The sequence below is a fragment of the Tenebrio molitor genome, chromosome 1 (assembly GCF_963966145.1).
Source record: "Tenebrio molitor chromosome 1, icTenMoli1.1, whole genome shotgun sequence".
Lineage (NCBI taxonomy): Eukaryota > Metazoa > Arthropoda > Insecta > Coleoptera > Tenebrionidae > Tenebrio > Tenebrio molitor.
This window is the reverse complement of record NC_091046.1, coordinates 17,313,540-17,331,444: the sequence shown is the minus strand read 5'-3', so window position 1 is coordinate 17,331,444 and position 17,905 is coordinate 17,313,540. Positions and strand designations below refer to the sequence as shown.

The 17,905-nt window shown below is 31.2% G+C and overlaps 1 protein-coding gene across 2 annotated transcripts in view; it reads right to left on the bottom strand.

Moving 5' to 3' along the window:
* The window catches only part of axed (axundead), a 30,681-nt gene extending 13,377 nt beyond the window's left edge, over positions 1–17,304 (bottom strand). The window contains exons 1-3 of one of the 2 annotated variants that reach the window (XM_069044723.1): positions 17,174–17,304; positions 16,733–16,928; positions 13,016–13,142 (exon numbers count right to left, since the gene is read on the bottom strand). The gene's annotated coding sequence lies outside the window, so the exon portion shown is untranslated. The remainder of the gene's footprint in view (positions 1–13,015; positions 13,143–16,732; positions 16,929–17,173) is intronic. The other variant, XM_069044721.1, reaches the window with a different exon arrangement.
* Positions 17,305–17,905: the final 601 nt, after the last annotated feature.

Genomic DNA, 17,905 nt, shown 5'->3' with positions numbered 1-17,905 from the left:
AACAAATTAATTATAAAACCCGTTTTCCTTTTATAAATATTTATATTCGACACACCGACAAAGATAAAAGTAATCCCATTTATTATATGTAGTCTTCTCGTGCTGACAGACCAAAGTTGTATTCTACGTCATGCTGATATAATTATTGGTACCACCATAATGATTCTTGCTTACTTATTGTATGTCTCTTAAATGTGTAAATTAAAATATTCAATTTAGTCGCGTGGTTGTAAAATGCGTACGTTCTAAACAAAAAAATAAATACGTTACAGTCACTAATTAATACCATTTAAAAAAAGGTTATATGTGTTATATTCTACGGTGTGTTTTAACTGACCTTTATAAGTGCTTATTCACAATGGACATAAGACATAAGAAATACATAAGAGATACCTAAGAATAATTTGTAAATTAAAATAAGGAACGTCGGTGCAAGCGGCCATTAGTGGTGCAAACGAGTGGTATATACCGGAAGTCCACGTAATAAATTTAACCACCAATAGGACTCGTTAAAATAAAATAATATTAGTTTATTTGACCAGTTTGTGTGTAAATTGGGCCTTTTTTGGCACGAGTGGGCCAATTTACACAGGAACGAGTTAAATACAACGTTTTTTTGTTCGACGAGCCCCTTAAAGGCTCCAAATCGCTTAAAATCTTTAAAATTAGCTTGACGTTTCGTTTTGACAAGTTGTGACATTTATCAAAATCGGTTCACATAGGAGAAAATTCTCAAATTCTGACAGTGTCGAATAAAAAAAATAATTTATCATTTTTTCCGCAGAATTAAAATTAAATATAATTTGAACCCTAAAATTCATACCCGCTCATGTATTTACACATCCATTGATAACGAAGCACGAAAAAAGAATTACTCGATTAAAATACTCGAATAAAAAACAATAAAACTGTTAGGGCCAGTTTATAGAAACAGAATTAAATATATATTTAATTCGAATTAAATTTTAATGCGCGATTAACCCATGAATCCGAAACTTCGATTGGTTCAATCTGATCACGTGTTCAATTAATCTCGCATTTGATTACGATTAACTTAATTTCGCTTCTGTAAACTGGCCCTTACTTCCTTAGTATTAGAACAGCGATCGTTCTTTCTTCAAAAAACTGTAAAGATTTTACTGCACAAAAAAATTTTCACTCACTTTTTCATTTCAATTGATGATTATCATGAGCGAAGTGTCAAATTAGGGGTTATAAAAATGTAAAAAAAATATTCCATCAAAAAAAGGTCAATACGTAAAAAATGTTTATTTTAAAGTGGTGATTTAATTTATTACGTGGACTTCCATAACCCTCTGTATGTAACTATATCAATTTTAAGCAAATTTTAGATTATTCCTAGTTTTCGTGACACTGACAATAAAAGTATTTTGTGCAAACAGGATGTCCCTCTGTTATTGGAGTCGGTAGCTTCATTAAATAATGCCCGTTTGCATTAATACTGCGCAATAATTAATTTGTTTTTGACAATTACATCATGTGGACCTATAATAATTATTGTGAATTTTAGAATACAAACCGTAAAAGGCAGTAGCTACTACATTTGATGCTATCATAAATAAATATTATTTAAAGTTATCTTTTACTAAGTATAAAAAAACACATTAGAAAAGTAAGTTGAAAACAGCCTGGATTTACTTTGTGAGACGTTCAAACCATGGCCGTAAGTATAAGTAATAATAAATGAATATCATGGGTATTTGGTTCACAGTAGTCTGTTACATTAGTGTCTTCCCACAATTTCTTTAACAATGTAAAACCCCATCACTGTAAAATGTTTAGTAAAAATTAACAATAGTACGAATATCAGTGGACAAATCTCCTTCGTACACCGTAAACATGGTCGCGAAAGCACTCAAGGTGATTGTCGCAGTGGCCAGTGGCTGATCGCCACCTACAATAACACTAAACCATGCACTAAACAGTACCATGCGAATATGGTACCATACTCAGTACCATATTAGCATGGTACTGAGGAACCGAAAATAGAGTTTATAACATAGCTTATATGTACCGAGCGATCATTTAAAAAATAAATCGAGTTTGCTTTGGAGCCTATGCTATAGCATGGGTTGCCATAGGTAACACGCCGACTCGATTTATTTTTTAATTGATCGCACCGTACTAGAAATGGGCGAAAATCACTTTTCTCAAATTCGAATTTCAATTAGCTCTCCAATAATCGAATCCATAAAGCGAAAAATAAAAATTTAACAACAATTTATAAGCACGACCAATTTGTTTTCGAATGTATTAAATTTTGGTATTACTGTATACAGGGTCTATCAGAACTGGCGGACCAAAATAATACAGTGAAATCATCATCTTCGGGGAATAATAGGAAAAATATTTTTTAAAATCCATCCTCATTGGATTTTAAAATAAGAACGTTTTTAATTGACCAATCGCGTGTAGATATAAAATTACCTTAAAAAATTATATTAGTAACTGTCGAAACAAATTTGATTGTTGCAAAGACATAATAATTGAATATTATAAGTCACGATAAATTATTTCTGACAATTACAAAAGTCATTAAAAACGCTTAATGTTTACTTCTTCAGAATATTTTGATATGCTTGTCTTATATGGACAGTGTGATGACAGTGCCACAGTTGCTGCTCAGGAGTACGCAGTTCCTTTTCCCAATAGGGAACATTCTACGAGTAGCAGAAATACTATAACCTGAAAAATACTACATATAACCTAAAAACGTCCGTCATTGCACAAACAATGCAGATACCCAACAATATGCATCATTTGGAATGCATCCATAGTTACAAATAAAGCAGGAAAACTAATTTATAGGTAACTTAACATCAACAACAGGATTGGTCAGTTTAAATTGCTTCTTTCCTAATTACTATTTAAGATAGATTTTTTTGAACATTTTTCCTATTATTCCCAGAAGATGATGAATTCACCGTATTATTTTGGTCCGCCAGTGCTGAGAGACCCTGTGTTTACGAGATCAAAGCTGCACCTGTTGAGCCCCCATATCTTCAAATCTAAAGGATAAAGGATTTTTTCATAATTTTCTAACATAAGTTGACATTGCCCCACTGAGTTGTTCCGCGAATTTTTTTATTTTTTTATAAAAAAAATTGTTTCACAGTCTAGGACTGGTTTACAAATCTATGAGGGGCATGATGATCAACTCAATAGACGGAGACCAATGGCTTAACGTGATTTCCGAATCACGAGATAGAATATACCTAGCCTTTTTTTTTTAATTTCCCGTTGGGTCGGAATCAAACCCGCGACCCTCGCATCCCTGAGCCGAAACGGACTCCCTTAGGCTATATTCTGCCTATGTATACAACAGACGTAGCCTCCAATTTTGGGGCACCCAGTATAAAAAATGTCTTTTTTATTATAAAGGCCTTTAAAACACTAAAGTTTTAACAACAAATTCACCTACATTTGGAACAATGATAAACAGACATTTATACACAATTTATGATAGCAACGAAACAACAACATTATTAATCAACAATTAATGACACAGATTACTTCGGAAAAGGTATTTCAATTTATTTTTTTTGTTATAATTTTCAGATTGTAGTGCAGGTATAATAAAAATAGCGTATGATACACGTTTATAAAGGCCTTTAAAGCACTTGCGACGCTACGTGTCGTGCTCATAAACTCGTCGCGTGTGCTTTAAAGGCTTCCTTATAAACTTGTATCATAATATATGTACTATTTTGTCAAATGGTCACTTGGTACCACTACCGTAATTTTTCATAGATTATTCTAATGTCATTTTGTAGAGCTCATTAAAAATGGTAGATTATTAATATTATTATATGTGCTTAGTTAAATTTAAAAAAAGTACATTGAAACATTTTTTTTTCTACTCCCTTCTCTAAAATGTCACATTTTGCACTGACAAATAGTGTATAAAACGTCACTTTAAATACGATTGTCCATTAGTCACAACTTGATGTTCATTCGGGCGTTTTCGGCATATTAAACACGCTCGAAGTTTCTTTAAACACGGCTTGAATTTTTTGAACATCATCAGCCCTAGATCAAGTTTGTATTTTGACGTTCATCAGTTTCGCATCCGGCGTAAAAGAAAACGTCATTGCAGTGAAATAATTCGTTGAATTTTTCAAATATGGACCTGATAGAAACTGATAATGAAGAGGAAAATTTCATTGGTACCCCAGCGGCAGCAGAAACCACCAACAATTTGTTGCCTGAGAAATCACGGTATCAGTACGAGCGAGCTTATAATACACTGCGCCGCAAAATTAACGCATAATTTCAAAACTCGTGTTTTTGAGCCAAATTTATTTCCAGTTACAACATTTCGAACTGTAAAGTATTAAAGAAGTAGATTTATAAAAGTAAACACTACAATAATCAGAACACAACAAAGAAATCAAGAAAACAAAAAAATAAAAAAAATCAAATTCGGAGAAAACAAAGAAATTTAACATTTAATAGTGCGTGTTGGCACACCGTGCCTTTATTACAGCTGCACAACATTGTCTCATGCTTAAAATGAGGTTTTGTATAACTCTTTGCTTAATTTCTTCTCAAACTTGAGTTAGACCCAAAGACAGCTGATGAAAAGTTGTTGGTAGATTTGGTAACCTTCTAACTCTTTTATCTGTAGGATACCACAATTACTCGATGAGGTTTAGATCTGAACTCCTTGCTGGCCATTGCATTTGCCCAATTTCGACCTCACGGAAATAATGCTGCACTATTCCCGCAACGTGCGGTCGACCATTATCATGCATAAAAATAAAGTCATCCCAATAAATGGTCGGAATGGGACAATATGAGGTTCCAGAATATTGGTAATGTACGTCGCCGCATTTTGGTTTCCTCTTTCTAGCACCACCAACTCATTGCGAGCGTCGAAAGTGACACCTGCTCAAACCATAACGGACCCTCTTCCAAAATTGACGTTCGGGATAATGTTACATTGAGCATATCGCTCTCCTGAGCATCAGTTCACCCGGACACGTCTGTCACTTTGATCCAGGCAAAATCTGGACTCGTCAGAGAACATTACTAACCTCCATTGATCCAATTCCCAATCAACGTGATTTTGGGTAAACAGCAATCGTACTCTTCGGTGAGCCGCTGTTAACTGTGGGCCCCTTGCTGGTATCCTGGGCCTTAAATCGTGTTCAGCAAGTCTTCTTCTAACAGTATTTGCACTAATTTGGAATTGATATCTTCCTAAAGTCATAAGTTGCAAAGCTGGAGCAGTCAGAGTTCTGTGTCTCAACGACTGTAAAAGCAGAAAACGATCCCATTGAGCTGTTGTTGTTCGTCTGCGTCCTTGTCCAGGTCTTCTAGAGTATTCTCCTGTCTCGTGGAAACGACGCAAAACTCTAGATACCGTTGACTGGTGCAGATCAAGACCATTTGCAATATTTTGTTGATTAATACCGTCTTCGGCTGGTACAACAATTTGTGCACATTGTTCGGCTGTTGTATGTCAACTTAAACGTTCGTAGGGATTAATTTTCGAAATTTATGACTGAAGGAACCAAAACTTCTTACTAACCGTCTCTCAAATCCACAATCAAAATGCTTTACGAAATTGACCAATAACACTAATACAAACTTTTCATAATAAACAACTTTAGAAGTTATCAACATGGCGATTTTTGCTACTAAACAAAAGAAATACGATAAAATAAGAGATTCAGCATAAGGAAATCGCAGAAGAAGTAAAATACAAAAAACTACGGTTCATTTTTACTTTATGCGATAATTTTGCGGCGCAGTGTATTTCGATGAATTTAGTTTGTATGTTTAAATTAACGTTTAATAAAAAAATTGCTTGTTTCATTTGTTTATTTGGTCGTAGAAAAAGTATAGTATGCAACACGTTTTATAAACTTCTCTAGGCACTCGTTTATTAAACACTCGCTCCGCTACGGTTCGCTCGTGTCTAGCATAAAACTCGTGTCTAAAGTGTCGTTTATAAAACTTGTTGCATAATATACTATTTCGTGTTTGTTTCCCGAGATACATAAGTGCTTGTTCACAATGGACATAAGCTTGACATAAGGCATAAGAAATTCATGATACATGCAGTGTATATACTATTAATGTTTACGTAACTTATGAGAAGTAACCTCAGTGAACATTATTGTTGTGTACAAAAAGGCATATTCGAGGTATATGGACACATAAATTATTTTCCAATTGCCCAAATTTATAAATTATTCTTAGGTATCTCTTATGTATTTCTTATGTCTTATGTCCATTGTGAACAAGCATGTTTTTCAAAATTTTTGCCTAAAAGACACGAAAAACGTTATGTGTCCTAGCCTGTTTTTAAGTGTCGGCTACGCCTCGACTAGGAGTAGAAGACCCAGACTCGGACGAAAAACATTCACTTTTTGGGCCTTAATACACAAATTACTATTCTGTTAAAAAGTGAACTTGCTCATAGAAAATAAAATAAATATTCCGTATTAAATATTACGATGTTCCTTCAGACAATATAATAGTACATATTATGTTGAACGGAAAAATAGGAATAGTTTGAGGCAATCAATTTACTATGACCTTCTAGGGTAAAATTTAATATATTTTTTTCAAAATAGTTAGGTAGTCAGTTGTTAATGAAAATCTGAGCTAAGTATTGTCACGGTAGCGATTTCGGAATTGACGTAGTACATAATACCTATACGAAGATCTTCTTCTTATTCATGTGGTTTTAGTATATAACGGTATTAGGCCGATATGGGTTATATAACAGACGAGGTTGAGATATTGTAAAATCGAGGCGGAGCGGAGATTTTATAATCAACCGAGTCTGTTATATCCATATCGGCCGTATGTTATTTTATAGTTTTCTTTATACCAATACTTAACATTTAACGATGATTTATTTGTAAGACTGACATTTCTCTTTACTTCAAAAATTAAATTTAGTTGTCATTTGTGCCGTAACCGTAGCAACGGCAGCAAAAATAACGGCCTCGGTCTGATCATTTTGAATAACGGCCTATAATTTTGAATAACGGTCCAGACTGTTATAGGTGTCATATCAATCAAGCATTGAGTACTGATAAATCCTAATAACAGTATGGTATAAAGAAAAATATTTAACAAACTGTCTGAATTTATTAAGGATACAAATTCTTGCCTGTAAATTGTCGCTAAGTATTAAGTTGTGAAGAAATTAATTTCGGTTTTTCGTCACTAAACTCGGTACAGGTTGCAAAGACACACTTGTCATTTGCAACAGCATTTTTTTCATATTTCTGAACCAAATAAAGGCACAAAGGGACCAGAAAATCATAGTTTGGGTTGAATATTTTCCATATAAGTACAGTTTCAAAGTAATTTCAAATGACTTATAATGCCATAAAAGTGCTGTTGCAAATGACAAGTGTGTCTTTGCAACCTGTACCGAGTTTACATTCAAATGTAATGTATTCAACTCCAAATAAACTTTATTAAAAGAAGTAAGGATGTTTTCCCTTGTAAAAAGTTATCCAGATAATTGAAAATGTACTATTACGATCATAAAATTTGGGACATCAAACTTCTGTCACATTAAAAAAATTACTCTAAATCATGCTTTATTGAAACTGTCACATGAAAGATGAAATTGTTGTCAATATGACACCCGTTTAAAATATATTTTTTTTAATATACGAGTACATTTGGGTATTTATTTTATATTTTTTATTAATTAAAACCTCGTTCTATTCCATTTGTCTGATTTTTAAAACTTCTTGAATATTTTCTCGGTAAATCTGACATTCACATTTTCAAAATTGACACAATCAAAATTGAGGTTATTAATGCATAAGGGTCGTTTTAGAATGTATGACAGCACGATGACATTAGTGTCCAAAATTTTTTGATCGCAATAGTACATAGTAGTCAGTAGACGAGAGGTCCAACGAGTAGCCGGCTGAGTTCGATACCGATGCAATTAAAAAGTGATATAAAGTCCATTCAAAAATCAATAAACCACCACAAGTTGCTTTAGGTTGGTAAAATTTAAAAAACCCTAGGTAAATATTTTCTCATACTATGTTGGTAACTATAAATTATGATATTTATTTGATTCAAAATAAAATTCAATTGCTTTGAATTTCGTTCATATTGTTTTATTAGCAGCACGTTTTATTTACTTATTGATTCTTATTATTTTTACTTAAACATGCCCAGAAAAACAGGACACTTAATAAACATTTATCCTCAAAATTACAAGTCTCCCAAATTTTCACTAGACAGCGTTGCCGATAGTAATTATCGAGGAAAATGCGACGTTGCTGGTTTTTTGATTTTTGAATGGACTTTATGTATTGTAGAAGTTTATTTTCTACGAGTAGTTAACATAATTTGTATCTCAATTTTCATCTGTATTGGCTATGAACATTACTTTACTACCTACATATTTTAATTTAAATTAAAAAAGAAAACGTTTTAAAGATCATTCGTCGAAATAAAGGTGATGCATAAAAATCATATACAGGAGCCCCAACGAAAAGCATCCACCGGGGTTATTTTAAAATGATCGTGAAAAACGCTCTAACTATTTTGCCATCGAGGGGGAACGTACAGTGACGTAATAAGGACAAATTTAATAGCATCAGGCCATCAGGGTGGGTGGCCAATGGCCACCTTCTTGCGAGTCATTATAAAAAACAGAGGACTGATATATTATTTTTTGCAATTTTGAACTAAAATAGTGTCATTATAGTTGTCATTTTAAATTTCCAAACAGCCTTCTTTTTTTCACCCTACACAAAAAAACAGTATCAAAAAGTCTTTTCGAAAGTCGAAAAAGTTGGTTAAATACTATATGCGAAAAAAAACATGATAGCATATACAGGCTGTCCCAAAAATGACGTACTAACGGTGCACTACGGTGTAGAAGAGATTGCCGCAAACGTCAGAAAAATGTTTAAAAAATTCTATTGGACTTATTTGCTGATTTGGCGGTCTTTGAAAGTGGCACTTAACACGTCAATTATTTTGAAATATATGTGTGAAATTGTCAGTCTAGTCGTACATATTATCACAAAGTACAAGATCAGTCACTACAATATTTAATCTTGGATAATAGAGAATTTAGAAGCTTTGGAAATTGAAAAAAATATTTTAAATCCACTACGGTAACATTGCAAGGTAATGATGTACGAATATATCTTTGTTTACATTGTATTACCGTTAATAATAATAATAAAAATAATTGATTTTTTTGTCGGAAACATTTTTTCCCATATTTTAGTAAGTAGTTTGTACGCCAATTTTGAGACACCTGTATGTAATAAAATTTGTCAAGCAATGTATTTCAAATTATTGTGGGTTGGATTTGTGCTATTTTAATTCAAAATTGCAAAAAATAGCGTATACAGGGTGTTATTGAAAGTTGTACAGATATTTTAACCACGAGCTACAATTTTTTTAAATTGCTTTTAGTTTTCTACGTTGTCCTACAACATCGTAGGTAAAATTTCTGCACATTTAAAGATACACCCTGTATGTATATCATGTTTTATAAAATGTACGCCAATGCGAAGTAACCTATAGGAAATATGCTTTAAAACAAGAAAACCGCATTGGTGTACGTTGTATAAAATATGATATACAGGGTGTATTTTTAAAATGTGCCGAAATTTTACCTACGAGGTTGTTTGACAACGTAGAAGACTAAAAGCAATTAAAAAAATTGTAGCTCAAAAAATAAATGTCATTTTATTTTTTGACAACATTTTTTAGATATTTTTTCCGAGTTCTACATGAAGCTCGTGGTTAAAATATCTGTACAATAACACCCTGTATAATATACGTGGTAAAATGAGTGTTTTTTTCACACGTCGGCAAACCTCGTTGGACAAACTTACGACTAGTGAAAAAAACACATTCATTTAACTCTTGTTATTCGAAAAATTGTACTGGGAACTGTGGTCGAGTGATATATTAGTTGAAAATCAATTTATAGCTATTTATTATACAAGTGACTTATTTGCTGTTACGGCACGAGTTTATCAACACCGAAAAATGTTGAAGAAGTCACATCGAGTTTGCTACCGAAGAAATCCAGAGATGCTTATTACAAGGAATTAAATTACTTCAATAACGCGAAACAAAAGGAAGTCAAAATCTGGCCACATGAATGAGTTTGTTTTTTTCAGAAAATAAACTAGGCAAAAATGAATAGGGAATTCCCCACTTTTTCTTGGAAAGCAAAATAATTGCCCCATCCTCCCAACGTATTCTTAAACACGAAATAAATTTGAAATGTTACAAGTACTTGAAACATAACATTTAATGTGCATAATACATATATTTCTAACATTTCATTACAAATTTTTAAACTGTAGATATGTAAAATTTAAAAATAGAAAAATTCCCTATTCATTTTTGCTTAGTTTATATTCAAATTCGGCATTATTATGACTTCATAATAAACCGGTGTTGGATAAAAAAAATTACATCTGAATTTTATTATTGTTTTTGTAACATTAATTTATTAATTCTTCAAATGTCTCCACACGATAATAACACCTTTCTTCGCTCAACTTCAATAAAACATTTATATCTCGGGAAATTATAAACATTATCTTAAATTTGATGGATATATAATGTAGGTACTTTGTTTATTGATATTTTGTAAACTTTTCTGCAAATCATTTTTGTACTTTTTTCGTATCTTCAATATGTAGATTTCGTGTGCGTTTATTTGCGAAATTATCGATATTTCTAAAACTTTCTGTTGTAACCTATCACTTTTTTCACACATACGCACTAATAAGATGCCTCCTTTTCTTATCAGTATTTATAAATACAGGATGTTATTTAAAATTTTGAAGTGGAGATGGCTGGGGACAGAGTAATGACGTGACAACTATCGTAAGTTACGTCCCCCTACGTGTTGACTTATACATATGTATGTATTTTAAAATTTCAAATTCCAAATAGACACCAGAAATAAATCCATGCGAACACCTGATATTGTTATTATGTTATATTAAATGGATTTTTTGTTATACCGTGTGAGCAACAAGTACTGATTGAGTTGGCAATAAATTCTGGTGATTTTTGGTGACTTTTATGTCATGTTCCAACGAGAAAACCATTTTACTAATAAACGATTACAAAAACCAAGAGTTTTAAATTTGAAATGTATACCAGCTGTCAATAATGTCAATAAAACAAACCGAAATAGGTACAATTCACAGTCTTGAAAATTTTATGTAAATTTTTTTTTGCCAACTGTATCAGTTATTGTTGCTCACCCTGTAGAATTAAAAATAATTTATTATTATTGAGTTGTTTGAGATTGATTACTCTATTTACTTCTAAATATTTTTATCAGTACTTAATAAAACGCAAAGATCAAGATAATGGCGCACTCAATGTGTGCGTGCAACTCAATGCTAAATTCAGGTGTGGCTATTCAAATGCTAAACATCTTTTAATGCAGACCAGACCCTAACTTGCGCATAAAGTGTTTTCAGGTCAATAATCACACTCTTTCATGTTACCCAACCTTTTTTAGTCTTTAAGAAAAGGTTTATGTGAACCCTTACACACAGACATTCTTGAATAATAAATTATTGTTTTACCAATCTGCTGCTAGGTACGTATGTGTATGTGCATCTGAAAGTGATTTTAGTGGAATCAAATAATTTCACCCAAGTTTCACGAATTATAATTAATACAGATGTATTACTAAATCTACATACAAATACATGATGAAATTTTTGAAAACGTACATTTGTTTACAAAAATACAAGTGTTTGCAAAATTTCATTTATTGTAAAATTATGTTAAATACTATATAATATACTTTATGATCTTGTTGCCTGTTACAATTAAAATAAAGAGAATACGGGACGTGTTTAATGCTACTAATAATAATTATAAATTCTTACTTAAAATGATTATTAAATTATTATCCAAATCGGTGTGTAATTTATGGAAATAAAACACAATTAGGTCAAGGAAAACTTTACGAAGTACCTATCATTTATCTAATTCGTAGTAAATCTTTAAATAGTAAAAATAATCAATGATTCAACATAGTCGTATAATGTACCTACATAACAACTCAATAATCTTAGATAACGAAAATAATAAACAAAAACAAATCCCAAATGAAACATTTTTAGAGAAAATTATTCTATGGGTGGATTTGAAAATCAGATGTGTTGTTTCGATATTGTCCATGTTGATTTCTACAGCGAGTTTTTTTAAGACTGGCCATAGGGTTTTACATGCTAATTTTTCAACCCCCTGTTAATTTTTGTCCTCATTCAACCCAGTTTTGTAGTAAAGTAGTAAAGATAGTCCTTATAACAATGATAGAACTGCCCGTCAAAATCCTAAAAGTTTTAATGTGCGATTCGTTGCATTATACAAATTATATTATGTACATACATATATGTAAATATAACTAGAACAGTAGGTATTATCTACTTAATGTATTGATCGAAAATTTGAAACAAAATAACACTTTGCACTTCACTTTTTTAATGGAATAAAGTCATTTACTTTGCCCCAATTTGTTTAGAAAACCTCCTACAGAGGGCAATAACAAATATTAAATATTTGCTAAAACTTTGGTGATCTGAAGTTATTTAAAATTGTTCATTTCATTTTATTAAATTGTTGATGTGATTTCATTTCAGCGTATTATGTTAAAATATTTTCAGCAAAGATGCTCATTTATGTAACAATATATAGCTTAGGAAATGCTATAATAGTACACCAGAACTAATAAAAGACATCTACGGATAATAGTGCTATAGTGTATATGAAATTTAAGTTCTAAGGAACCTAAGTGTTTTATTAATTATTATTACAAGATGTCAAAATTTGAATAAAAATAAAATCGAGTTTTGTTTTTACTCCTCTGTAATCTGTACGCACGTGTATGTGTTACAGATGGACCATGTTCTTACATTCCTAACACAATATTGAGTAATTTGTTTACATGCGGTTTTTATTACATTTTTTCAAATATTTATTTATTTACATTACATACCTCTTTTTAACTTTTTACTGCACCATCGGAACCTAAATCGATTTTTTGAATACCTTGTCCATTGGAAAGTATAAATCCTCACAAAAAATATCTGCTGAGATACATATTTGATGGACGAAATCACCCCCTGAAAATCGGAGCCGAATTATGATTTTTTTAAATTTTCTGTTTACCTACTCTTGTAGACCATGAATTCCCACTGGATTTTTTTCATTAGGTAGGTAACGGGTGTTTTTTTTTAATTTGGCGTGGAAGTTGGCGTTGAAGAGTCGATTGTGAATGCCACTATACACGAGTGGTACATTCTCAATCGACTCTCCAACGCCAACTTTGACGCCAAATTTAAAAGAACACCCTTTATCTTTTGTACAGTTGGTTGCAAAAAAAACGGGAATAGAACATTTTCCTAATGTAAATTTGGTTTTGTTCATTTGTCAATTAATTGTCTGCTTGACAATACGTATTAAGTAATTTTTTAAAATGTCATTGAATCTTGACCATAATTCCAACCTATCTCTCGTGAAAAAGTTTCACACTATGGAATAATTGTAAAAATGTGTCAATTTTATTCTGACAGTTCCCGTTTTTTTTTGCAACCAACTGTATGTACTATTGCGGGCAAAAAAGTGGGACATCAACATCATTGTCTTGACTTCTAATGTGAAATAACACTTATCTCATTCTAACCCTCTTGGAATTGACTGACGTTGTCATTAAGTATTGTAGATTGTAGGGAATAATTGTAAGTACGGTTGGCTCCAAAAAAAACGGGAACTGTCAGAAAAAGTTCTGTCAGATTTTATTAAATTTTTATAGTTTGAAACGGCCTTTCAGGATTTAGGTTAAAAAACTGCACTTATGTGTCAGAAATACTACTGTCAAACAGACACAAATTGACATAAATTGACAAATTAAATTTCCAATTCACATTAGGTCAAATTTCATTTCCCGTTTTTTTTTTGACGCCAACTGTAATCACGTAGTGAATATTTATTTAATGCAAAGTCCCAATCAAAATCTACCTTTATCAAAAGAAGAGGGCATTTGGAAAAGGAAAATAGGAGTATAAAATAAATTTTTAAACTGTCAGCTAGAATAGTGTCAAAAAAAATGACAATAAAGCTTGAACTACATCGAATTTTTCAAAACTGCCAGAAATTTGATGTCCCTCTTTTTATGCTCCCAATAGTACTTTAAGCGAGATATAAGTGTAAACGTATAAAATAATTATAAAAAGTTATGTCATTAATTTAATCAATTTAATTAAATAAAAATAAAATTATATCATGAATTTGTGTTCTGAAGTGAAAATCATTTTTTAAACAAAATTCACACATAAAATTGGCAAGTGACAGTTTATTAGGTAACTTACGCGGCATGTTTTCAGAAATTTTGTTTTCCATAGCCGCCTCTTATCTTTTTTTTTTGTTAATATTGTAATACAACCTCAAACCGTTTTATTCGAAGGTTCTTATTTCTTATTTGCTAGCATCGGTATTTTAACGTGTTTTTGCGGATTCAGAATTTTCAACCATTTTTATTAATTCAGGACTTTTATCTCTTTAGCATTTGCTCAAGTCTGAAGACTATAATAATCCTTTGGCAACATTTTTTTACAAATTGGCGATAATTTTAGATGAAAAATTTATACATAGGTATATTTGATAATATTTAATAATACAATTTAATAAATATATTGAAAAATAGAAAACAAAGAAAAATCATCTTATGTTTTTAATTTAAAATGTACAATATATAAAGAATTGTATAATAAAAATCCCATCTTATTAGTCATATCCCGAAATACGCGTGTTTTAACGCCAAATCACACTCTAAATAAACCAGAAGGATTGATCAGGATTTTTGCTAAAATTAGATGCGTTCACAAGAACTCCGCAATCTGCCAACACAAATAAAAATAGATCTGAACTGTTTTCCTGCGTTCCGTTGCACATAACAGAGATTCCAAAATATTTCTTAACAAATTCGACTAAATTACATACACTGGAACGTTTACAGCTTTTTATTCTTAATGCAGCAGTTTGAACAGATTAAATAGCACCTTCCGCAAGTTATGTGTAAAATAATCGATTTGATTTTTAGGGGGTGAACTAGAGACAAATAAAATACATACTACGAGGTAAGCTCGACCTACCTCGCTAGGTCATCACGTAGTACGCAGGGGTGCATAAAAACATACAGGTGGAAATCGATACTGACTCGAGCTCAAACCATTTCACGCCAAAACCGCTTCTGCATTATGATTATGATAATTAAGAGCAAGATTTATTTCTTTCACTTCAGTAATTTGTTTTAGCAAAATGTGTATTGTTAAGTTTGCTTTTGTCTGATTATAACCAATCAACTTTGAGAATTTTTCTGTTAAGCTGTTTCAAGAGCATGCGGGTATTATTTAATTTCAAGTGCAATTTTTTTAACGTTTCCTCTCACCATCCATCTAACAGGATAAATTACGAATGCCAGTTTGCATTTCAGATTCAGAGTAAAATTTAATTTAAAAAACCCACGATGACAGCTGATTTGTCAATGTTTCTTTCCTTCAATAAGACACAAACGAACATTATCGCCTTTTCATGCAGTCCTAGTTATATTTTTTTAAATGAAAAAATTATCAGCAAATTTCAAGGATACTGATAGTTTATTAGTATAGGTATAGTATAACGTTTACATTTTTTTTTCATTAAATTATTTATTTATTTTAAAATTTTATCGATTCTATTGAAAAAATTAACATTTCTTAAAGGTAAAAATGGCAATATATATTTGGTTTACTTGTATTTAGTTTATTCACTTACATTATCTTTCAAAATAAATATAAACATAGACATAAATCGCACAATGTTTATGTTTGACAAAACATAAACATTGTACATCAACTGAAAAAAAAACTTCAGACTCATTATACAAAAAAGTTAAAGAATTATTAAGAATTGTTAATTAAGTAAAACGTTTATACAAATTTGCGTTTTATATTTAAGATTATATTAAAAATATGAAATTAAAAACTACAGAAGAACCGACCGAATCAGTGTCAATGACATCTTAACCAATATGGATGAAATTTTGTTATCACTTATGCAAGATCAATTGATATCAAGAATAGTGGTGGTAGTTCCTTGATTTTAAGTAAGGTCACCTACCCAGTACTTCGTAAGATTGGTGGAACGATATGGCCGACATGACCTAGATAGTATTTATAACAAAAACGCATTGACTTCAACAAACAATACGGAAAATGCCGATTAAAAAGAAATCCTAATAATAAAACGTTAAACCGCGATTCCCCTAACAAATTGGGAAGAGAAAAGAAATCAATAAAACAAATGAGATCAATTTTAACGTAAATGTATCCATAAACACACGAAATTAGTCATAGTAAGGTTTTGTTTATAAATAAAGTCTTTGTATAATAAAATGTTTTCTAAGTAAATTACTTAAAACACGAGAGATACTTAAATTAGCACTATTTTTACTGTTTTCGATGTGTCATTTTAAAGGTATAAATATATGACTTCGTTTACTATCTTGAAAATGGAATTTTTGAAATTGAAAGTGCTGAAATGTGTTAAGAAAGATGTGTTACCTCTTAAAGAGGTTGTTAATTGTTTTGTTTACTTTCAGAGGAAACGATTTTCAGATTTTATGCTGTCACAATTGAAGTTATTATTTATTTGGAAAAAGTAATTTTTATCTTACCTATGAACATCTATTTAATGGGTCACCAGTTAAAAAGGCACTGAAAACAGATAATATCAAAGGTGATGTTTAGGTCGCTCAAGCGACACACTTCGTCAATGTTGTAGATTTGAACTGAGCTTGCGGACTCCATGCGAAAGCTTTGCAGGACTCCACGCGCAGTCTCGTGTTAAACCACTTCGGTTTTGGACGGAAACTAATAAATCAAATATTGCAGGGAAGTTGATTTCTCCATATTATGTGGTCATAATACTGAAAGATAATAACATTGCCTACATTAATTTATTTATTTTAATAATAACTTGCAGAATTTAGTTGGCATCCTTTGTATAATTCTGTCTTAATAATCACTGTAAGTATGTTAAATAAATTTCCAATGTATTGTCTTTCAGATATAAATCATAAATATAACAGTTTACGTGTGAAAATATGAATACTTACAGAAATAGTTAGGTACGTCTCATAAAACCAACCACAAACTATTTGTCAACAAAAACAAACTTTATTTTGTGTAACGGTTGGAATTTTTAATAATAAAATTCTTCTATACACTTCACAAAATATTTACAAAACAAAATAACGGATGCAGAGATAACTTAAAAATGTGTCGATATCAAACTGTTTATTATTATTGGTCACTGTGGTGGTTGATAAATTATCTTTGTCGCTATAAATTTAATCAAATCAATAAAGTAAACTAGGCAAAAATTAATAGGGAATTTTTCCTTTTTTGAATTTTTTATAAATACCGTTTAAAATTTGTAATGAAATGTGTTACAAATATATTAATCTACACATTAAATGTAATGTTTCAAGTACTTGTAACATTTTAAATTTATCTTGTGTTTAAGAATACGTGGGAGGATTGGGGTAATTATTTTGCTTTCCAAGAAAAATTGTGGAATTCCCTATTCATTTTTGCCTAGTTTATTTAAAAATGGAAACATTTTAATAAAAATATACATATTAGTACAGATTGATTCACATAACTTTCCGATCCTAACGAAATTTAAATGCAGCCAGTAATACGTTACTTTTTTTACCTACTATAAAATCCGGACACTCCGGGCATTATTGACAATCACTTGATAATTCTTTTTTGTATAACTGAATTTTTTTAGGTATTTTAGGTAGGTATAACACTCAAACGGGTTTCGAAAAGGAGTTCTTTTC